The sequence below is a fragment of the Schistocerca nitens genome, chromosome 2 (assembly GCF_023898315.1).
Source record: "Schistocerca nitens isolate TAMUIC-IGC-003100 chromosome 2, iqSchNite1.1, whole genome shotgun sequence".
NCBI lineage: Eukaryota > Metazoa > Arthropoda > Insecta > Orthoptera > Acrididae > Schistocerca > Schistocerca nitens.
In genome coordinates, this window is record NC_064615.1 from 616547697 (window position 1) to 616572906 (window position 25210).

Consider the following 25210-nt stretch of genomic DNA (forward strand, 5'->3'; position numbering starts at 1 on the left):
TCTCATGGGATAGACCTAATTAGCCAAAACTGTCAAATAATCCTCGGCAATAATTAGACTTCGGAGAGTACTCATGGGGCCCATGGAGTATCACGATATGGCTACCCACATCGTCACCGAATACCGGCCATGTTTCACTCCTGGGTCGTAAACTCGGCCACAGATTGGAAACAGTGTGCAACAAGACTTACCATACCAAATGACTTTCTTCCAGTGCTCCACGGTGCAGGTTTTATTGTTTCCGCACCACGTATTCCTGTTACGGACATTTGCTTCCTTGATCTGAGGTTCTGGGATTCTACTTCGCCCTGAAATCTCCTTCTTACGGTGCTTTCTTCGTGTTTTTTTGATGCTGAAAGGGTTCGCGAGTACGATCGCTCAATACACATTATCGTCGGCGTTGTGTCTTATGATACTTTTCCAGTTTCTTTATATGCTGTATAAATCTTTAATACAGTGCATCTTCAAACACCATCACTTCAGCTCCTATGGTTACAGAAGCACCCACCATACAGTGACCAGCAATTTGCGCACGTTCAATTTGATTAACTAAGATATAATGCACTTGTAATTGCACGGGCCACTGTTCTCATCACGACTGACACAGCGGATTAAGGACGTTGTATGGCTGCTGTTCGTGGTCAAATACAACAGCACAGCCTACAGGCTCGGCTAGCATCTGATTTGTGTTGAAGCTGACATTTGTTGCAGGTTCCAAATTTTTTGTCCAATCCCTGTAGCTGGGTGAGAAAGTGTTGGTAAACGCGTGGCATGTGGGGTACCCTGCACGCTGCCGTGTAATGTGGGTAGTATAGGAATGCGCTACGGGGCATATACGTGCGGTTGGGTATGTTCTGAAGAGAAGGGTGGGAAGAGGAGATAGGTAATGCGGAAGGGCGAGAAGATGATATCGACAAAGAGAGTAAAGAGCAGGAGATGGGAAAAGAGAAGGGGAGAGGAAGATGGAATAGAGAGGGGGAAGGGGGATGGACGAAGATAGGGAAAGGAGGGGATTTACAGAGAGGGTAGAGGAGGAGGGGATGAGTGCAACATATGTGGCAAGGCGGCAAGTGAAAGACTGAGTGTGTGTGTGTGTGTGTGTGTGTGTGTGTGTGTGTGTGTGTGAGAGAGAGAGAGAGAGAGAGAGAGACTGAAGGAAAATTAGTGTATAATGTACTGTCGACGAATTCATTTGAGACTGAGCAAAAGTTTAGAATGGACAAGGATAGGGAAAGGAATCGGCTGCGTCATTTTCAAAGCAATCACCGCGGCAACTACCTTAGTCGATTTCGGCAAACCACGTCCAAAACACATTTTCTCCAATACAATAGCACCTTCTCCAAAGACGGTTGCAAATTTGTCATGTGTGATTTTTTTTAAATATTTACTCCGGTTATGGACGACAATATTTCACACCGGTGGCAAGCAGACGTTTCTTGAGGACACCGTTGTCTGTGCACGTGTGTCCACGGCAGTACTGGTTAAGTGGCGAAGCGGGCGGGCCACGTGCGGGCCACGTGTCACAGCGCAGGCCCCCGCGGCGCCAGGGCGGCGGCGGCCGCAGCAGGGGGCGTGTCGCCGAGCAGCAGGCGGCGTGACGCAGCGCACCAGCTGGCTTGTGGCCGCCGCTGCCGGGCGGGATTTATTTTGTCTTTAATTCCTGGGTGATGACTGTCCTCACGTTCTGCACCGGAAACTTGTGTACGTCAGACCTCCGCGAATAGCTCACGTACTACTGGTACCAAAAAAAGACTTAAGCAGTGTATATACCGTAGATCAAGAAAGAACAGCGAAGTAATAGCTCTTATTATACAGCGATGGAAAAACTCGCTATACCAAAAAATAATAAATGCTGAGTAAAGAAATTTCAAGAATAGCTTCATCTATGTAACATACTTAAGTGATTAACACTGAAAAATCGTACGTTGATCATTTCATATCTGAATTTTTTCTGGAGAAAGTAACATTTTTATTGCCGGCCGCGGTGGTCTAGCGGTTCTAGGCATTCAGTCCGGAACCGCGCGACTGCTACGGTCGCAGGTTCGAATCCTGCCTCGGGCATGGATGTGTGTGATGTCCTTAGGTTAGTTAGGTTTAAGTAGTTCTAAGTTCTAGGGGATTGATGACCACAGATGTTAAGTGCCATAGTGCTCAGAGCCATTTGAACCATTTTTGAACATTTTTATTTATGTGGTAATGCTCTCAGGCGATTTTTTAATTATTGTAGATGCCAAATTTGTAGAAAATATGTACCCATTTTCAAAACATACTTTGTATATTTGGCTTCATTTTATGGACTAAAATAACTAATTATGAAATATTCGGTATTGTATAAAATAGTAAAATGATCATTCAATAATTAATATGCAAAATAACAATAACAATGAAACTTCCTGGCAGATTAAAACTGTGTGCCGGACCCAGACTCGAACTCGAGACCTTTGCTTTTCGCGGACAAGTGCTCTACCATCTGAGCTACCCAAGCACGACTGATGCCCCGTCCTCACAGCTTCACTTCCGCCAGTACTTCGTCTCCTACTTTCCAAACTCAACAGAAGCTCTCCTGCGAAGCTTGCAGAACTTGCCCGCGAAAGGCAAAGGTTCCGACTTCGAGTCTCAGTCCGGCACACAGTTTTAATCTGCCAGGAAGTTTCATATCAGCGCACATTCCGCTGCAGAGTGAAAATCTCATTCTGGGAACATCCCCCAGGCTGTGGCTAAGCCATGTCTCCGCAATATCCTTTCTTTCAGGAGTGCTAGTTCTCCAAGGTTCGCAGGAGAGTTTCTGTGAAGTTTGGAAAGTAGGAGACGAGGTACTGGAGGAAATAAAGCTGTGAGGACGGGTCGTGAGTCGTGCTTGGGTAGCTCAGATGGTAGAGCACTTGCCAGCGAAAGGCAAAGGTCCCAAGTTAGAGTCTCGGTCCGGCACACAGTTTTAATCTGCCAGGAAGTTTCATATCAGCGCACACTCCGCTGCAGAGTGAAAATCTCATTCTGGGAACATTAACAATATTAAAGTACGCAGTGGAATATGGCGAACCAATCACATCCGTGTGTTCTGGTGGTCACGAACTGCTGCACACTGTCATGAGGTGCTACGCACTCCTACAATGACCTGCTGATAATTTGTAACAATGCCCGAAAGTTGGCAGCACTTACGCATGAAGAAAAGGTTGAACATTCACAGGAATGTACCTCAGGTTTCCCGTGGAAACAGCTAAGGCACTGCAGCCAGACGGTCCAAGTGCGGTGTAAGAGCGAAATAAAACACTGAAAATGTGAAATGCTGGTACATTAATAACCGATGTAACCGCATGAATTTTGAATGCAAGCATGCAAACATGCATGCATTGTGTTTTACGTATTTCGGATGTCAGTTTCTGAGATGGAATTCCATGCCTCTTGTACTTGGTCGGTCAATACAGTGACGGTTAATGCTGTTTATGGATGACGCTTGAGTTGTCATCCGGAGAACTGCACCACTTCGATCTGTGAAAAACGAAACCATTTTTCTCCGTCGAGAACAATATTTCGAAAAAATATTTTCCCGTCGATTTCTTTTATTCTGTTCGCCCTTTGTCCACCTCCCCCCCCCCCCCCCCCCCGGTTGCTGCGAACTTTTTGCAATTTTCCACTTCACGCCTTTCTTTCGCAGATTCCGGGGGACCGTCGACCCAGCAGATCCATAAATAAAGGCCGACAATAATCGAAATGACAGATTTCCAGCGTAGCGGCAGGATTTGGACGACGTAATTTTGTCCCCAAACGGTTTTGAGCGCGCCGTCTGGGCGCCAGGCCGCGGCGCTGAGGCCGTTTAATTGGATCTGCGAGGGCGGCAGGTAGGGGGGGAGGGGGGGAGGGGGGAGGGGAGAGAGGGGGGTGAGCCCAGCAGGTGGGTACGGCAGTGCTGATGTCGCCGCCTTCTGCTGACTCAGTCTGTGGTGCGGTCATTCAAAAAGTTGCACTCGCTGTGGGCAAACAAATTGCGTTCGCTTTTACGCAATCATTACAGCCCCATTACATCCAATCCTTCTGCTGAAAGCCTGTGATGGATATCGGATCACATCAGTCTGACAAGCTACCCATTTTTCGTCTTTCTGACAGATGTTTGCAGCTATCTGTACAACGGATTTCAGTGTAAAAGTGGTCTTCCGTGAAGGTTAGAGCCTATGAAGGAGTCACAGAAAGCTATCTTCCAATGCATAATACTTCGAAGGTTTAAAATCGTCTTGAAACAAACACCGCTCAGACGTGATGAGTGTGTGACCCAAGGCAATGAACAGAGCTAGCGTAATGATCTAACTCACTGCAAAGCTGTAAATAGCCTCTACAGAATATATTTATTTGCTTGTCCATCTCCCACAGTAGCCCTTATAAATCAATTATTAGTGGTTTTTCCTCCTTAAGCTCAGACCAGTTAAGGAGTATTTTTCACTAGAGGCGTTTCGCTTCTTTTTTCTTATCATAAAACTTCTCCTGTGGGCATTCTTGAAAAACGGTACTGTATACACAACGTTTTTCTAAATTTTCGGATCTATAGATTAACAACAGTATTGCTTTCTAGAACTGGCATATAGATAACTTACGGTGTTTATGCCTCTTTTGTCCACATTCTGAAGCCCACTCCTTTTTCCTTCGTTGTTAGCGGAAGCTGAAGTCGAAAAAAGCCTGTTTGCACGTTCGCTTTTCGCATTTTCTTTTCTTTTATGACCCCGTCTCTTGAGGTTTTAAAAATGCAAACTTCCTTCTGCATATGTGCGGCTTTCCACCTTGCTAACAAGTTGGGATGAAACAACAGCATTATTCACAGCTTCCGTGTTCAGCTTTTGAAAACTGAACCTTTCTTCTTTGGGTCAGTATTAGTTTTTCTATCACTTTATGTGTGCGACTTCCAACATTGCTAACAAGTTGGGAGAAAACGGCAATATTGTTCAGAACGTTCACAAAAAAATGAATGCACAACCACATTTATTTTTTCCAGCTTCAGATTCTACCAAAAACAAAGGAAAATGCAGTGGATTTCAGAATATGTGAGCAAAATACATAAGTAAATTGTGTGCCAATCAGTGTGCGATTTGCAGGGGGGGGGGGGGGATGGGGGGGATTTGAACCCCTCTGCATCAGACCATCACCTCCTCTGGTTTTAGTTTATGCATCCCAACCTGGGATGTTTATTTCCCATGCACTGGAGTAAAACTTTACATATAATTTCAATTTGTGGAGTTTTTAGTAAGTCTTACTATTAATACTATTAATATGTTTCGGTTTTCTATCATCAGAATATGTACAACTTTCCACAAATGTGCCTCTACTTTTTGAATTCCCCTCGTATATCTGTACCCGTATGTAGATGTTTTTGTAAATGAGCTTTACCTATAATGTACTTTTAAAGATATAACAAGGGATGGCTTTTCTGATAGTGCATACGCGTCAATAGTGAGTTTCAGCAGTAACATCTATTTATAAATAGCTGTTTAACCATGCGTAACGCCACGGTCCAAGCTAGTAACATATGTAATTCTACTAACCCCCTAAGACATCCCCCCCACTGGTAAAAGCACAAATCGCACCCTGGTGCCAATTATATACAGAGAGCCGACCGGAGTGGCCGTGCGGTTCTAGGCGCTACATTCTGGAACCGCGAGACCACTGCGGTCGCAGGTTCGAGTCCTGCCTCGGGCATGGATGTGTGTGGTGTTCTTAGGTTAGTTAGGTTTAAGTAGTTCTAAGTTCTAGGGGACTGATGACCTCAGAAGTTAAGTCCCATAGTGCTCAGAGCCGTTTAACCATATATACAGAAATGCTGTCTTCAATCTATAAACACCAAAATTTAGGGACACATGATGTATACAAAATAGTCAGAATGATGACAGAAGGTGCTTTATAAATAAAAGTGAAACATTTCTGGCGCTACACGTCTTGGGGGTGTACTTGTGAAAGATGTCCTGAGACGCATTTTTTTTTCTTTAATAGTAACTGCTACAAAGCCTGTTTATGGTGTGCTGCACTTATTCGGAGAGTGATGTTTTCGGAGGTCCTGGGTAACTAACAGTGCTAGACAACTAAAAGTTATGTTAATTCATATAAAATTAACATAGTCTGAACGCCACAGCAATTTCTTACAAATGAAGCTATTAGTGAAGTGCTGGTGTAAAGAAGAACAGCAGAATGTTTTGGTGGATATCGGAACTGGACGATGATAGCAGGCACTGCGAGCCGCATTAGAAGAGTTTCGTTAATTACAGAACCCGACTTACATAAAGTGGACTGTTTCATTGCGACTGTGATCGTCATTAACAGTGCTGAAAAAAATTTCTTTTTTTGTCAGGGAAGTATGTCTGTGGCCACCTCCAGACTGAGAACCGGGTATAGAGTTTGTTCCAAAGGTACTCAGTATTTAAAGTGGATCACGAACTAAAGATCAAATCGACATTTTTCATACACTCCTGGAAATGGAAAAAAGAACACATTGACACCGGTGTGTCAGACCCACCATACTTGCTCCGGACACTGCCAGAGGGCTGTACAAGCAATGATCACACGCACGGCACAGCGGACACACCAGGAACCGCGGTGTTGGCCGTCGAATGGCGCTAGCTGCGCAGCATTTGTGCACCGCCGCCGTCAGTGTCAGCCAGTTTGCCGTGGCATACGGAGCTCCATCGCAGTCTTTAACACTGGTAGCATGCCGCGACAGCGTGGACGTGAACCGTATGTGCAGTTGACGGACTTTGAGCGAGGGCGTATAGTGGGCATGCGGGAGGCCGGGTGGACGTACCGCCGAATTGCTCAACACGTGGGGCGTGAGGTCTCCACAGTACATCGATGTTGTCGCCAGTGGTCGCCGGAAGGTGCACGTGCCCGTCGACCTGGGACCGGACCGCAGCGACGCACGGATGCACGCCAAGACCGTAGGATCCTACGCAGTGCCGTAGGGGACCGCACCGCCACTTCCCAGCAAATTAGGGACACTGTTGCTCCTGGGGTATCGGCGAGGACCATTCGCAACCGTCTCCATGAAGCTGGGCTACGGTCCCGCACACCGTTAGCCCGTCTTCCGCTCACGCCCCAACATCGTGCAGCCCGCCTCCAGTGGTGTCGCGACAGGCGTGAATGGAGGGACGAATGGAGACGTGTCGTCTTCAGCGATGAGAGTCGCTTCTGCCTTGGTGCCAATGATGGTCGTATGCGTGTTTGGCGCCGTGCAGGTGAGCGCCACAATCAGGACTGCATATGACCGAGGCACACAGGGCCAACACCCGGCATCATGGTGTGGGGAGCGATCTCCTACACTGGCCGTACACCACTGGTGATCGTCGAGGGGACACTGAATAGTGCAAGGTACATCCAAACCGTCATCGAACCCATCGTTCTACCATTCCTAGACCGGCAAGGGAACTTGCTGTTCCAACAGGACAGTGCACGTCCGCATGTATCCCGTGCCACCCAACGTGCTCTAGAAGGTGTAAGTCAACTACCCTGGCCAGCAAGATCTCCGGATCTGTCCCCCATTGAGCATGTTTGGGACTGGATGAAGCGTCGTCTCACGCGGTCTGCACGTCCAGCACGAACGCTGGTCCAACTGAGGCGCCAGGTGGAAATGGCATGGCAAGCCGTTCCACAGGACTACATCCAGCATCCCTACGATCGTCTCCATGAGAGAATAGCAGCCTGCATTGCTGCGAAAGGTGGATATACACTGTACTAGTGCCGACATTGTGCATGCTCTGTTGCCTGTGTCTATGTGCCTGTGGTTCTGTCAGTGTGATCATGTGATGTATCTGACCCCAGGAATGTGTCAATAAAGTTTCCCCTTCCTGGGACAATGAATTCACGGTGTTCTTATTTCAATTTCCAGGAGTGTATATGCAACGAGCAGCCACAGATCCAACATTCTTTAATTGCCGCTAAAAACTCCTAGGATCAACTGCACTATGAACCAAAACCATTTTGATTTATAGTATAACAATAAACTACGCATCCACAGACCAGAAATAAAACGATTGTTTAGCTGTCTCTCTGTCAACATTCGAGTAGACATAAATGCAACTGCTTCATCAGTGGCAATTTTCTTATATGGAAAATGAAACTGATGGGCATATCGCTAATACTCGCCCATGCAGCATAATACTTCTTCTGAAACAGTGATAAAAAATGATGAAGACTAGTGCAACTGGATTTTAGAGGTAATAAGTAGTAATGAATTATTAATTGTATGTAAATAAAACCACTTTGTCAAGATAGAAGAGTTATTTCACCTAAACAGCTTAGTATTACAGCTAGCTGCAAACGGCATGCGTGCGAAACTAGCCTATGAAATGAGTGCATCTTACGCGCCTCTGGTTATCAGTCACAACGACATCGGGATGGCACGAGTCTCTACTGAGAAAGGAAGACTTCCTGAAACTGATTTAACGAAAAGATACGTAGAAACACGAAAAGGATTCATTCTGAAGACTGACATGAAGGTTAACCCACTACCAAAGATGGTGTGAATACAGAACTTACTGCAAGCAGAGTGTACTATGCAGTTAATCGACTTCTGTACTGGTGTGTCTTGAAGTAATCGTTACAGCCTTTGTGGTAATCAAAACTAAAATGACTGTAACACCGATGCGTTCGCGCATCTGTAATCTTCACCCTTTCCTTTTGTGACTGACTGGCGATGGTAAGCCTCTTCTCTGGACAAAAATCGGCAGAACGCTGGACGTGCGTGCCTGGTAGGGTCTCTGACACATTGAGGGGACTCTACTTCTAATAGGCGTCCTTAGGAGAGGGGAGTGGAGGGGGGATTTTCCTTTGCCTCTCGAAGGACAGTAAATACGTGGAGGAACTTTAATGGCGTTTGCTGGACTCGTTAATAATACGAGGCGAGATACCTATAAACGTTATAGAAAAACACTTTAAGAATGTAACTGTCGGCGTAGAATGTGGATAAAGAGAGACAGAAAGAGTTGAAGGACATGAATTGATCGGAGGAACGTGTAATGGCATTTGTTGGATTCGTTGCTGGTTGGATTCGCGAGAGGCACAAAAACGAGTAGTACAGTACACTAATAAAGTGAACGTAGAAAGTTAAAGGACAGTGTTGCACGATAGAGGAGCAACGCCGATTATTGGACTGCTCGGTCTTGCGATTGGCGAGAGGCGGGGTAGTTATAGTAGAAGACACTAAGAATTAACTACGGTGTGGAAGGTGATGTAAACTGAGCGCAAACTATCTGAGGACGTGTTGTTTAAGAACTGCTACAGAATGTGTTTATGCTGTGCTACACCTGTTCACAGGAAGAATGTTACGATTTCGAAGGTTCTTGGTGATCAACAGTACTGTGATGGGAAGAATATATTAATGATGGCATTGTGAAGACGCGGTACGTATAATTCGTAGTGATTAATTGTCCTTAGTGGTCAATAGTTAATACACGATACTAGGTTTCTTCAAATGCAAACTTAGTGTGCGGTCTTAAATGAATGAAATCGCCGACTGCGTGGATTTAATCCGTGTGTGTGTGTGTGTGTGTGTGTGTGTGTGTGTGCGGTGATCACGCTGACGCTCGTACGAACGTAGTAGCACAAGTATGTTTGTAGCTGTTAATTTATCCATTTATATTACATATATTGGTGTTTTACGGACTGTATAAAGTGGCTGCGAAATAAAGCGAAGCACATTACGTGTAACTAGCGTGAACACAAGATAAAAAATGAAAATTTTTTCATATCAGTTGCAGTCCCATTCGCTAGATGTATTTTTTATATAATATATAGGGGGAAAACGTCATTGTTGTGACCAGAGCGAACAGAAGACAGCTGCCGGAAACCTTGGTTAACGTACCAGCGCACAGGGCGCACCTCTCGTCGGCAAGATGAATGCGTTGTGCAGGAGTGAAGGCGCCCATGGGATGTAGGGGCCTAACTGAACAGCCGGCGGCGGCCGCTACCGCTTGCGACAAGCCTCTGGGGAGTCAGAGTCCGTCCTCCACTGTGTCGAAACCATTATCAAGTTCCTCACTTTTCCAGCACAAAAACACATTACACTGATATTAATGGCCAGAGACCTGTGGGAAATATGCTACTCATTTGGAACTATTGTGATACCAGCATTAGATGTATGCATTCAGCCTTCGGCGCCTCCACAATCCCTGAATCACGGTTTCAAGAAAGGTCGTCTAACAGATGCACAACACCGTACGCTTACATCTCTGACGTTGGTCAGCTGTAGAATTCTGGAATCCGTTTTATGCTCGAGTGTTATGACGTTTCTGGAGGCCGAAAATCTTCTCTATAGCAGCCAACATGGGTTTCGAAAACAGAAGTCGTGTGAAACCCAGTTCGCTCCGTCGGTCCACGAGACGAGAAGCCTGTGGATGCAGAGAGATGCCGTGTTCCCTGACTGCCGGAAGGCATTCGATACAACTCCGCACCGCCGTCTAACGAACGATATACGAGCGCACGGAATAGCATACCAACTGTTTGACTCGGTTGAAGTATTTTTATCAAAAAGAACACAGCATCTGATTTTGAACGAAGAGAAGTCTTCAGGCGCAAAAGTAAATTCGGGCGCGTGCCAGGGGAGTGTTATAGGACCATTACTTTTCATAATATGTGTTAATGGCCTAGCAGATAACGTCAGAAGTTCATGAGGCATTTCGCAGATGATACTCTTATACAGAGAGAAGTCGCGACGCTAGAAAAGTGCAGCGAAATGCAGGAAGTCTTGAAGAGGATCAACGCTTGTTGCAGGGAGTGCAACATGAAACGGTGTAAAGTAATGCTAATACTTTGACAGAAAGATCCATTATTGTACGATTACGCGACTGCAGAAAAATCACGGGATCAGTTACTTCCGTAAAATATATGGGAGTACGTGTGCGCAGCGATCTGAAGAACTGCGGGCCGGCAGGAGTGGCCGTGAGGTTCTAGGCGGTTCTGGAACCGAGCGACTGCTACAGTCGCAGATTCGAATCCTGCCACGGGCATGGATGTGTGTTATGTCCTTAGGTTAGTTAGGTTTAATTAGTTCTAAGTTCTAGGCGACTGATGACCTCAGAAGCTAAGTCGCATAGTGCTCAGAGCCATTTGAACCGTTTGGAACTGCGGGTAGTGCAAAAGCCAGATTGTGATTCATGGGAAGAATCCTCAGGAAGTGTAATCCATCAACAAAGGAAGCAGCTCACAATTCACTTGTTCGATCAGTACTTCAATGTTGCTCGTCAGTAGGGGATCGTCACCAGAGAGGACTGATAGTGGTAACAGAGAAGATCCAAAGAACGCATTTCGTTACAGGTTCATTTACTTATCACGAAAGTGTAACAGAGATGATCAAGTATCTCCAGTGGCAGAGGCTGCAAGAGATATGTTTCGCATCACGGTATAATTTGCTGTTACAGTTTCGAGAGCGTAGGTTCCCTGAAGAGTCAGCAAATACATTGTTTCCTCCTACGTATGTCTCGCGAAAAGGTCGTAAAGGTAAGATCAGGAAGATTCGAGCCCACACGGAGGCTTACTGGCAATCGTTCTTCCTGCGAACTATTCGCGACTGGAAAACAAAGGGGGAAGTGACAATGGTACACAAAGTACCCTCCCCAGAGCCTGCCCGGGACGCCGTAAACGTGAAAAATGTTCAGTCGAGTATGCCTACTATCAGGCTTTATTTCCGTTTTGAATTAAAAGAAACCATACCTCGTGTATTAACCATTAACCACTACGGACAATTAATCACTATAAATTATACGTACTCCGTCTTCACTGCCGTTTTGACCTCAGCAAACGTTGAACCCATCGACGGTCCGCATCTGTGACTATTTTTTATTTCCGAAGTAAATGTCTAAGTTTTACGAGCACTTCTTTGCCGTTCCATTTCATTACATTACTTAGTGTTGAACGACGTAAAATTAGCCCTAAATCTTGCGAATGAACCGACCCGGGCATTGGTGACCAATAATCATTTTCGGAGCAAGTCCTAACGAATACCTCCCATTCTCTTAAGCACCACCCTCGAAAACTTTCCTGACAACGTCCCCATTTCGGCTGGAGTGTGCGCTACGCTCAATCAGATCTTTTTCCTCTTTTTATTCTTTTTTCAGAAATAAAGAAATTCCGACTGGTGTGTCGCCACTGCCCTCGCAACGGCAGGCGTGTCACGGTCGTTACGCTAACGAAGGAACGTTGAAGTCCAGCAAGTTTTTGTTCAGCGCGGAGCCCGAGGGGGGGGCCCAATGCGCAGCGTCAGCTAGTTCACTGCACGGCTCACAGATGTCTCCCTGCGCGCGCGCAGCTGTCGTTTTCCGTCCTTCCCGCTCTCCCTTTTCGCAAGGGCGAGTTCTTTTACTATGTTGTACTATGTTGAAAGATCCAAAGTTAATGTACTCCTAACACTTTATATAATCTCACAGGTATGGTTTCGTGTAATTCAATAGATGCCTATACTCTATATGAACCATATCAAGTGCAGGGGGAGGGGGGGGGGGTTTCTTCCCGTTCCAGACGCATATGGCACGCCGGAATAATGACTGCTTATACGCTTCTGAGCGTGGTCTGTCTTTAGGTGTCCACCAGATAAGTTGTTTCTTCATCTCCGACACTTTCCCATGGATCAATCAAACTGTAAATATTCGTTCCATCCCTGTTGTATAAATTCCATGCTTGTTCTTAGTCCTGTTTCGTATGCGCTCCACACAGTTAAGCAATGTTCTAGAATAGATTGCACTGGTGTTTTGTAAGCAGTCTCTTTTGTGCACTAATTGCCTTTTGTCATTGTCCTATCAATGCACCGAAGTCTACCACCTGCTTTACCCACTACGCAGCCTATGTGATCATTCCATTCCATATCCGTACATCACATAGTCATTGGAGTTGACTGATTCCAGTTTTGGATCACTGATGGTGATGGGATATTACCTTTTTGTGATTTTTTAAGAGTATAATTTTACATTTCCGAACATTTAAAGCAAGTTACTTAGCATTGCAGCACTCTGAAACATTATCAAGGTACGATTCAATATTTGAGGAAACTTTTTTCCGACAGTACTTCATAAAGACAACTGCAGTAACTGTAAACAGTGTGACGTTACTATTAACACTATCTGTAGCTTAGGCACGCCTGTATTTCCTTCTTCCTCTGTTGACGCAATGACTGAAGCACTGGGCTGTCAATGAGGAGAAGCTGGGATCAAATCTCCTTTCGGTCATCCAGTCCTAGGCGCTACAATGTTCCATCATGCAGAGGCCTGATCGATTCTTTCCCCCTTTCTTCCTCAACTGTACGTCTCCTTGTTCAGGTTTGTATCTTACTCATTGCCTGTATCACCCATACATGAAGATCGAACGATTCTTTTTTTTCTTGCTAGTGTCTTCATTCGACTATTTTAGAAACAGTGGCATGTTTAAGAGAGACAAGTTATTTCGGAATAACAGAGTACTCTGCCTTACCAAAGTCTACTACAGATATTTCAACAGAAACTGCTTAGCTTTTCTAACAAGGGAACCTCCCCATCGCACCCCCCTCAGATTTAGTTATAAGTTGGCACAGTGGATAGGTCTTAACATTAAGGAAAATACCAGTTCAGCAGCTCTGTGGTCCTGTGGTTAGCGTCAGCAGCTGTGGAACGAGAGGTCCTTGGTTCAAGTCTTCCCTCGAGTGAAAATTTTATTTTTTTATTTTCAGACAATTATAAAAGTTCAGGCACACTCACACAATCAACTTCGCTCTCCATAGTTCCAGGACATTTTCAGATTTGCTTGGACATATGCAGGATTTGACGGTGTACACACGGAAAAATTTGAAAACGTTAAAAACATATGTTTTGACAGAGCACAGGGAAAACTGTGCAAATGTGAAACTGTTGTATTCATTTATTGCAGTTTATGAGACAAACTCCTGTGATTTCATCACTTTTTTGGGAGTGATTATCACAGCCACAAGAAAACCTAAATCGGGCAAGGTAGAAGAATCTTTTTACCCATTCGCCAAGTTTACAAGTTAGGTGGGTCGACAACATATTCCTGTCATGTGACGTATAGAATATATCAGACGTGTTTTCCTGTGGAGGAATCGGTTGACCTATGACCTTGCGATCAAATGTTTTCGGTTCCCATTGGAGAGGCACGTCCTTTCGTCTACTAATCGCACGGTATTGCGGTGCGGTCGCAAAACATAGACACTAAGCTTATTTCAGTGAACAGAGACGTCAATGAACGAACGGACAGATCATAACTTTGCGAAAATAAAGAAAGTAAACTTTTCACTCGAGGGAAGACTTAAACCAAGGACCTCTCATTCCACAGCTGCTCACGCTAACCACGAGACCACGGCGCTCCTGAGCTCACACTATCCTTGATGTTGCATATCTTTGGCATGGACTACTCAGTTTGCATATTTTACTTATTTTTTTCATAGTTCCACACAACTTCTTCCTGTTTTCTCGATTTATCTGTGTTCAGTTTTTCAAGGCCTATCCACTGTGCCAACTTATAACTAAATCTGAGGGGGTGCGATGGGGAGGTTCCCTTGTAAGAGAACTTGAAATCATAAAGAATAACAAGCCAGATAACCGCTCGACGATTTCATCCTTTTTTTCACTCTGCAGTTAACTCTGATCATCGTATGGCTACATGTCGCAAAATAATTATTCACGAAGGTCGCTGGTTACAAATGCGGTCAAAGTGAAACGGATATCAATACCCAAGCTTAAAATCGCTACACAGAGATGGATAAAAAGCAATAGTAACTTCACACCACGCTCTGCGAGACATAGTGTAGAGGTTTACCTCACAACACTGGAGTAAAACCTGATCATCACAAATTCTAGGCACTACTTTCCTCTCGTTGTTGCCCAAATACAGGCGATGAACATTTATTCCACCATCTCGACTACGGAAGCTGATGATAATCGAGTGTTAAAAAAAGAATTCGCTCAGAGGCTTTAGACGGCAACAGGGACTACAGGTGTCAGAGGACGCCCTCCAACCATCTAATATGTTCTCAGAATTCGGGATTAAATTCCAAAACTACTCCAAGATATCCTTTGGAGAGACACCGTAAGAGATTATCGCTGCCGATTTTTCCAGTGGGTTTGGATGTAATGCGCGATGTGTTCTCGAGAAAAGTGCTTTCTTTTATGGACAAGCTTTCGCTCTCTCTTTCATTTCATTTCCGTTATAATCTTTAATAAAGAAAATGTAACAGTAGTTGACAACACGCACTAGAGCACTTGAACGATGTTCAGAAGCTCATCGCCGACTTGCAATAGAGTCTTATCATCAGTGCAGCCACACTGTTATTAAGCTCAGTAACCGAGTGCAATGATAAAATAGGTGCGGAATGCAACTTTGTTCACTGTTCTGGAAGCAAGAGAAAATATTTAAATAACTGCGACTCAACATGGGAATCTGTCAGAAACACAAAAGCAACCTAATGCGCCGAGATTGGGCTGCTAATTAAACAGAAAACCGTTTGACAGCTAATGCAACACGAATAATGCCTTCTAGTGGGACGAAGAGCCTCAGATGTTCACAGGGAAAAACGCGGAAAGCGCGCAGGGCGGTAAGGATGTTAATCAAAGGCGCAGCTCGCCGGCAGTTATTTCGGAGCGGACCGAAGGCAAATTCGGCCGTGTTGATTAAAGCCTCTGCCTGCACCTCACCTAGCGGCCGCTCTAAAGGAGTCCAGGCGATTAGCGCACGAGTTCGCATGCGAGCCGTCAGATCCGCGCTAATTAATGGATATTTTAGCATCTGCCAAACGGCTCGCCGTGTAATGCGATTACTTTCTAATTGAACCAGGGACGATAATCCCACGTTTTTTAAAGCTGTTACCTAATGCATCAAAAAAAGTTTTTGCGCATCCGAGTGACGAAAATCTCCACTTGTTTCCAATTTCATGAGTGTCCATCCCGTTTTAAGGACTTAGGTAACCGTAATTTCCCATGTTCGTTCTTATTGCTAAAAGCATAGCACAAAAAGAAAATCTATTCGTCTCCTTAAAATGCATACATAATTTGGGCGTCGTTGTAGTGAAATTTACCTTCACGCTTTCTGATACTATTGAATAATGCTTGGAGAATTGTACTTTCTGTTATACAGCGTGATCCAGACGACTTTCAGCATTGGTAGTACGGACCAAACAAGAAAAAATATGCTGCAAGCACGTACTATAAAATGTATCCCTAACAGCTATGAGTAGATTTTTCATCTTCGTTACTGTGAAAGACATCTCCTCGACTGAAGAAGTGCTTATAGCTCTACAGGTACGTATTTTAGAGCCCCTTTTTACTCGACATTTTTTTCTCGGTCAGATCCATACTACCGCCTCTGAAAATTTGGTTCTTCCTGGATACGGGCCCTTCTGTTCCGAGTGCGTTATAACATAAACATTCGTGTTATCCCTTGAACCGCGATACACAGGTACTGAAATATCTCTTCTCTCCTATCTCTCCTGGTTAACAATTTCTGAATTTACGTGAAGAGAGCTTACCAGCCCTTTTAATCATCCGCCAGTCCCTTCATTTCCAGATTCCGGCATCCCTAGTCTTCGGCAATCTGCTGGATGTACTATGGCACTTTTTCGTTCTACAACACCTTTTAATACTAAGCATGATACAGTTATTTGCGTAAATGGAAGAGACCTGGAGAAAATGGAATGTTTCATCAGTTTTAAGACGTCAGTCTTCTGACGGGTTTGATGAGGCCCGCCACGAATAATTTCCCAACTTCTTCATCTCAGAATAGCACTTCCAATCTACGTCCTCAATTATTTCCTGGATGTATTCCAGTCTCTGTCTTCCTTTACAGATTTTACCCTTTACAGATCCCTCTAGTATTGTGGAAGTTATTGATACTAGTAGACTTCAGTAATTTCTTCCTCAAATTAAGGCTTACGTTTGATACTAGTAGGCTTCTCTTGACTATAATGTTATGGTAGAGATTACGAAAGCAGATTTTAAACTGAAAAAGATTTTCAGGGACGCGTGCCGACTCCGACCGTAGTTTATTGGCTACGAACTACAAATTAAAACTGAAGATATTGGATAAAGGTAGGAAACCGACGAGATGGGGCTTGGACAAACCTAAAAAAACAGCGGTAACAGAGGGTTTCAAATGTAGCCCTACCAACGATTCACTTGTGCTAGCAGGTCTGACACTACCGAACTATTAGTTTGTTAAGTCATTACAGAATAATTGAAAAACTGACAGAACCCGACCTCGAAGAGGACCAGTTGTTGTTCCGGAGAAATGTCGACATATACGAGGCAATATTGACTCTTCGACTTACCCTAAAAAACTGGTTGAAGAAAGGCGAGAGAAAGCATTTGACAATGTGACAGGACTATACTCGTGGAAACGTCTGAAGACATTAGGGATAAAACAGAGGGAGCAAACGTTCTTTACAACATGTACAGAAAGCAGACCGCAGCTATAAGTGTCGATGGGCATGAAGAGGAATAAAGAAACCATGGTTAATACTAGAGAGGGAATTAAAGTTCAGGGAGAACAAATAAAAGCTTTGAGGTTTGCCGATGAATGACATCGTAATTCTGTGAGAGACAGCATAGGATATGGAGAACAGTTGAATGGAATGAACAGTCTCTTTTAAGATGAACATGAAGTATAAAAAGGATAATGTAGAGTAGTTGAATTAAACCATGCGGTGCTGAAGGATTTAGATTAAGAAATGAGACACTAAAGTAGTAGATGGGTTTTGCTATTTCGGCAGGAAAATAAGATGATAGTCGAAGTAAGGAAGAATGCTCACTGGCTCAGCGAAAAAAGCGTTTGTGAAAAGGACGAATTTGTTAACGCTTAATATGAATTTAAGTTTTATGAAGTCTATCTTGAAGGTATTTGTGTAGAAGACAGCACTGTACACAAGTGAAACGTGGAAGATAAGCAATTCAAACAAAAAGAAAACAGAGGCTTTTGAAACGTGATGCTACAGAAGAACGGATAGATGGATAGATCAAAGGAGGAGGCACTGAATCTAACTGAGAAAAAAGAAATTTATAGGATCCATTGATATCTTGAGGCATAAATGTATCATCAGTTTGATAATGTAAGAAAGTGTGAGGGATAAATACTGTACGGAGAGACCAAGGATTGAATACGGTAAGCAGACTCACATGGATGTAGGTTACAGTAGCATTCGGAGATGAAAAAGACTGGCACAGGATAGAGTAACCCTAAAATGCTAATCTCCAAAGAACCTCCTTTACACAGAGAACTTCGTTGCGCTAACAGAACTGCAGAACGCTCTATGCGACGATCTTGTATGCCACTGTGGAAGAAAGCTATGGAAAGAGCTTCTCCTGTTTCGGGGACATGCAAGTGTTGTAGCTATTTGGAGGAAAGGAAATCGAAGACGCCAGCACGCAAGGACAGGCTGATAAACACGGAGGCTGCTCCCGGTTCTGCGAAAAGCACGAGACATCTCGCCAGGCCGAAAAGAGATAAAACTCGTTTCCGGTCTATCCGCACGCGAAAAGTAACTCCGGAGAAGCAAAATTGGATCGGTCGTTCCGCTGGCGCGGAGGAAGTGCGCTTGGATGCGGAAACTTGAGGGCGGGCGCCCAGGGAGCGCACAGCGGACGTAAGTAGCGCCTGCGGCCGCAGAGCTGTGGCCGAATCACGCTCCCTTTCCTTTCATTCTCCACCGCCCTTTCTAAGTACCTAGGGGAGAAAGGACTGTAACTCACAATAACAGTGGACAATCATAAATGGTCATCTGTCACCAGGTGGAACGAATCGCCCTTCTCAAAGTCGCCGACACCTGGCCGACTGTATCTCTACTCTTTTAACGTCGATGGTGAAGCACAGCCGCAATATCTCACGATATGGAAGGTCAGGAGGCGATATTTGGTTGACCCTACATGACAGTGCGAGTCGTTTCACTGCCAAGTACTATGCGGACATTCTGGATGCAAAAAATCTTTGGGAATTTGGAAATTGGTGGTAAGTTATTATGGGAGCAAACTACTGAGTTCACCGGTCCCTAAGGTTACACACTACTTAATCTAACTCAAACTAACTTACGCTAAGGACAACACACACACCCATGCCCGAGGGAGGACTCGAACCTCCGACGCGGGGACCGCACGGACAGTGACTAGGCCCCTAGACCGTACGGGTACCCAGCGCGGCAAAAATGTTTCTAATGGGCACCGTACATCAATACATTAAATCTCTGGTCCACACGGCCATGTTGTATAGTCGTGATTTGATGAATGTACAGACAGTATCACCACACTCGCCGGATCTCAATATTAACATGACTTCCGTGCTCTGTTCTCGACCGCATGAGCCCTTTAGTTTACTGAAGGTTATTTTTGCATTGTACGGGGTATCACGATCATTATCTATCGCCCATGTCTTGTGTTAACGGCCTGATAGCGATGCACAAGGTTCCATTATTTTTGCTGACGGTCCTGCTCATTACTGCAAGGTTAATTTCTTTTCAGTATTTATCATTTCGTGTGCTTGATGCTTCAACGTCTCTGTCCGTCCTCCGTATAGGAACGTTTCGCCACAGTGGCAAAGAATGTCTTCTGAAACATCGATAAATGTTACAGGTATTGTTTCAGAACGGCTGGCTGTGCGTATGTGCATTGGAACATCCATTTGATTTTTATGATTTTATGAACTTGAAACACACTGTATGTATTGGCCATAAGCCACACTTCATGTGTGACAGCCAGCAAGTCGTAGATGGACTTTAAAGTCTGTCGCATGAACAGTCAAGATGCAAATCTCAACCGCTGTACAGGGAAACACGTTACATCGTCTCTTATACACTGAAGAGCCAAAGAAACTGGTACAGACATGCGTATTCAAATACAAGATATGTAAACAGGCATAATACGGCGCCGCGGTCGGCGACGCCTATGTAAGACAAAAAGTGTCTGGCACAGTTATTACTCCTGCTACATTGGCAGGTTATCAAGATTTAAGTGAGGTTGAACGAACGTGGTGATATAGTCTGCGCACGAGCGATGGGACACAGCACCTCCGAAGTAGCGATGAAGTGGAGATTTTCCCGTACGACCATTTCACGAGTGTACCGTGAATATCAGGAATCCTGTAAAACGACAAATCTCCGACACCGCTGCGGCCGGAAAAAGATTCTGCAAGAACGGGAACAACGACGATGATTGAAGAGAATCTTTCAACGCGCCAGAAGTGCAACCCTTCCGCGAATTTCTGAGGTTTCAATGCTGGGCCATCAAGAAGTGTCAGCGTGCGAACCATTCAACTAAACATAAACGATATGGGCTTTCGGAGCCGAAGATTCACTCGTGTTCCCCTGATGACTGCACGACACAAAGCTTTACGCCTCGCCTGGGCCCGACAACTCCGACATTGGACTGTTGATAACTGGAAACATGTTGCCTGGTCGGACGGGTCTCGTTTCAAATTGTTTCGAGCGAATGGAGACAACCTCATGAATCCATGAACCCTGCATGTCAGCAGGGGACTGTTTAATCTGGCGGAGACTCTGTAATGGTGTGGGGTGTGTGCAGTTGGATTGATATGGGGCCCCAGACACGTCTAGATACGACTCTGACAGGTGACACGTACGTAAGAATCCTGGCTGATCACCAGCATCCATTCACATCCACTGTGCGTTCCGACGGACTTGGGAAATTCCAGCAGGACAACGCGACACCCCACACGTCTACAATTGCTACGGTGTGGCTCCAGGAACAGTCTTCTGAGTTTAAACACTTCCGCTGCCCACCAAACTCGCCGAACATAAATATCATTGAGCTTATCTCGGATGCCTTGCAACGTGCTGTTCAGAAGATATCCCCACCCCCTCGTGCTGTTACAGTTTTATGGACAGCCCTGGAGGATTCATGGCATCAGTTCCCTCCAGCACTACTTCAGACATTAGTCGAGTTCGTGCCACGTCATGCTGCGGCAATTCTGCGTTCTCGCGGCGGCCTTACACGATATTAGGTAGGCGTACCAGTTTCTTAGCTCTTCAATGTATGATCGACATATAGTGTAATACTCTTATTTAATAATGTAGTAACTATCTTCTGCATCTCGAGAAAAGCTCATGATACGTGGATTCATTGTTCTCGATGTTATATAAGGTATCTTCGTTTCGTTCTCACTAAGGGAATAAACGATTATAGCACAAACGTCAAGGACACAACTGAAATAGTATAATCTGTATTTTCATGGAACGACACTGTTGCATAGAGACTACTCATCCTCGTACAACAAAGGAGGCATTAGAGCTGTCACATAGTTTAAACATTTTAACCCATCGACCCGAAAGGTTCAGTTCCGTAGACCGGGAAAATAATACAGTATTTTTCGCTTGTGAACAAAATCTGAAGTTTTTGTGATGTAATATGTGTCCTAATAGGACCAAAACAGTTCCATCAACGCACTAACTTCACACATCACTTACGTATACTGCTTTGGGAGATGTTCAAGTTGATTTTTGTTTAACGTTATGAAAAACTGTATCAGGGTACGACTGCATGAGGAACGGTATTCGTGGTTTGAGCACGAAAATTTTCAACCCTGAAGCAGCAATCTTAGATTTTGAAGTTGCAGTTCTTGTAGCGGCACAGAAAGTTTGTCCAAGTGTCAACATTACAGGCTGCAGATTTCACTTAGGTGAGACGTGGCATCGAAAAATAGTCGAACTTTGACTTCGTCGGAAAGTTTCTGAATTCGTTGTTGGGTTCAGATTTCTGTCTCCAAGTACAGTCACGATTGCGTTCGTAGAGTTGCATAATGCTGTTCCTAAACAATTGCACTTAAATTTTTTCTGGAGTATGTACTTGAGAAATACATGAGTGAAGATGATAAATTTGCCCCTAATTTATGTGCACACCATCAGTTGAAATCAGAACTACAAATGGTGTGGAGCAGTTTCATAAAAAAAAAAAAAAAAAAAAAAAAAAAAAAAAAACAGACCCCCATTTTTGTGTCCACGATTTTAGAGAAGTTTTAAAGCCATTGCGAAGTGAAACATATCATGATTTAACACAACACATTGTAAAAGAAAAATAAAGAGACGTGACCGTGAAAATTCCTACTGAATTGTGGGCAAATATCAACGTGGTGAAGTATAATGACTGCAGGGCATAAACACATTGGTTCCAGCTTATTCCACACTAAAATGTCTCACCAGGACAGGCAGTGTGCTGCGCTGTCGGTTTTTAAGGTAAACTGCTGCTCACTTTGCGTCCGCGATACTGATTTATAAGATTTTGCAGTAATGTGTGCAGTTTCACAATAGCGAAAAAAGGATGCTTCACGGTAAAGCTAGACAGTTTTGCAGAAATGCAATCCGTCCCAGTTCTTCGCATTAACATACAGTGCTAGGGCAGCAGAAAAAAACATAGAACTGACGGGGAACCGAGCCCGAGATCTTTGGATTCGTGATGTGGTGCCTTACCATTAACTACCGGATGCTTCAAAATGAGTATCGGAGTTTTAAAGCATTGTAGCATTTGTTACAGTCAACTTTAAGTAATACATCAAATGAAGAGCAACTCAAAAAATTTTCAGTGGACTAAGAACAACAGCCAAAGAGTTTTGTTTGGCTCAAATGGTTCAAATGGCTCTGAGCACTATGGGACTTAACATCTGAGGTCATCAGTCCCCTAGAACTTAGAACTACTTAAACCTAACTAACCTAAGGACATCACACACATCCATGCCCGAGGCAGGATTCGAACCTGCGACCGCAGCGGTCGCGCGGTTCCAGACTGCAGCGCCTAGAACCGCTCGGCCACGCCGGCCGGCTGAGTTTTGTTTGTACGCCTGTTACAAGCTGCGAAACCTACAGACAACGGGTTGCGTGCCAACTTTTCAACCAAAATGTTGCTGCATGACGATGAAGATTTCCTGGGTCGTGCCGCCTTCAGTGATGAATCGACACTTTACCTAACTGTAAATGTGAACACACATAATGTGCATAACTGGGAGACAGTTAATCCCTACGAGATGGTACAGTTGCAACGAGATTCCCCTAAACTGAATGTTTTTGCGCTAGGACTATAGTTCCTTCCTCAGTTCGAAGAAGATGAACCGCAGAAATTTATTTGGCAGCTAGATGGAACGCCGCCTCAGTGGCATAAATCAGTGCGAGACTGGTTAAACGATGTTGTACTCGACCGCTGGTTTCGCCGGAAAGGACCGGATGACAGACTTTTTTCCACGTTCACCCGATCCGAGGCCATACGAATTTTCCCTTCGGTGGTTGATAATGGTTTACACATTGCGCCTCTGCTACCTGCTGATCTGCCCGACTGACAAAACAGGACTGACACACTTGATGCAATAGTTACTCCAGACACACTGATCTAAGTTTGAGAAGAACTCGCCTGTCGACTCGATGTGTTCTGAATGATGAGCGGTGCTCACATTGAACGCGTGAAAGAAAAACTGTTTGAGTTGCTCTTTCATTTGGTACATTATTTATAACTATAAATTGAATGAAATAAATGCTACGCAACCTTAAAACCTCGGTATTCATTTTGAAACACCAAGTGTTTAGTATGTGGGCTTTACCCATTAAATCACGAATGGCACCGACCCCGCCCCTCCCGCCGCCCCATCGCCGGAATTTTAAGCTTTTTATTACTAACAGCTTCATATTGAAAACCTGGAGATATTAGGCCACAATGACAAAACAGGGTTTACCATCGTGATGTGAATTGTACACGTAAAACAAACGTCATGACACATTCGTCAGCTTCTCTATCTATCAATTAAGTAATAATGATGTACCCATCTCAGAAGTCCTCGCCTTCCCCCCCCCCCCCCCCTATATAGTGAGGTGCCCAAAGTCATGGTACACCTCCTAATATCGTGTCTGATCTCCTTTTGCAGCTACTCCACGTGGCGTGGACTCAACAAATCGCTGGAAGTCCCCTGCAGAACTATTGAGCGATTCTGCATCTATAACCGTCCATAAGTGTGGAAGTCACCGGTGCAGGATGCTGTGCGTGAACTGTCCTCTAGCTTATGTACCATAAATGTTCGATGACATTCACGTCGGGCGATCTGGATGGCCAAATCATTCACTCGAATTGTCCATGAATTTCTTCAAACCAATCGCGAACGCTTTTGGCCCGGTGTCATGACACCGTTGTTTGGGAACATGAAGTCCATGAGTGGCTCCAAATGGTCTCCCGGTTGTCTAATATAACCAACAAAATCTAGACACAATAGTAGTGTCCATAGTGTGAGTAGAAGAACTTACCATAGAATAAGCTGTAGTAATAACACTTAAATTGTATCAATTAGGCCCCAGCAATTAAGGTGGTAGGTTGTTTATGTATCATTTACATTGAAGAATAAAGATTTTAAGAAATAAAAACCATTACCCGTCAATGATCGGTTCAATTTGATCAGAGGACACAGTCTATTCCATGTAAACATATTCCACACCATTACGGAGACATTACCAGCTGGCACAATGCCGTGTTGTCAACTTGGTGTCCATGGCTTCCTGGAGTTTGCACCACACTGTAACCCTACCATCAGCTCTTACCAACTGAAACTGGGGCTCATCAGCACAGGGTACGGTTTTTCAGTCGTCTACAGTTCTACACCGGAAGCAGCTACTAGGGTAGCAGAGTACGTGTGGCGTGCACACGGGGGTTTTTTAGGTTAGAGGGACCCCCCCTTGGGCGAAACGATAAAATACCTGACGGCTTACCAGAGAGAACATTATCATCGTTGATAAAGAACGTCCGTCCTCAGAGACCAAACAGGAAAAGTTAACGTAATATTGGTAAACTGCAGGAGTATCCAGGGCAAGGTTCCTGAATTGGTATCTCTTATTGAAGGAAATAGTGCGCATATAGTATTAGGAACGGAAAGTTGGTTAAAACCGGAAGTGAACAGTAACGAAATCCTAGACACAGAATGGAATATATACCGCAAGGATAGGATAAACGCCAATGGTGGAGGAGTATTTATAGCAGTAAAGAATTCAATAATATCCAGTGAAGTTATTAGCGAATGCGAATGTGAAATAATCTGGGTTAAGTTAAGTATCAAAGGTGGGTCAGATATGATAGTCGGATGCTTCTATAGACCACCTGCATCAGCAACCGTAGTAGTTGAGCGCCTCAGAGAGAACCTGCAGAACGTCGTGAAGAAGTTTCGTGATCATACTATTGTAATAGGGGGAGACTTCAATCTACCAGGTATAGAATGGGATAGTCACACAATCAGAACTGGAGCC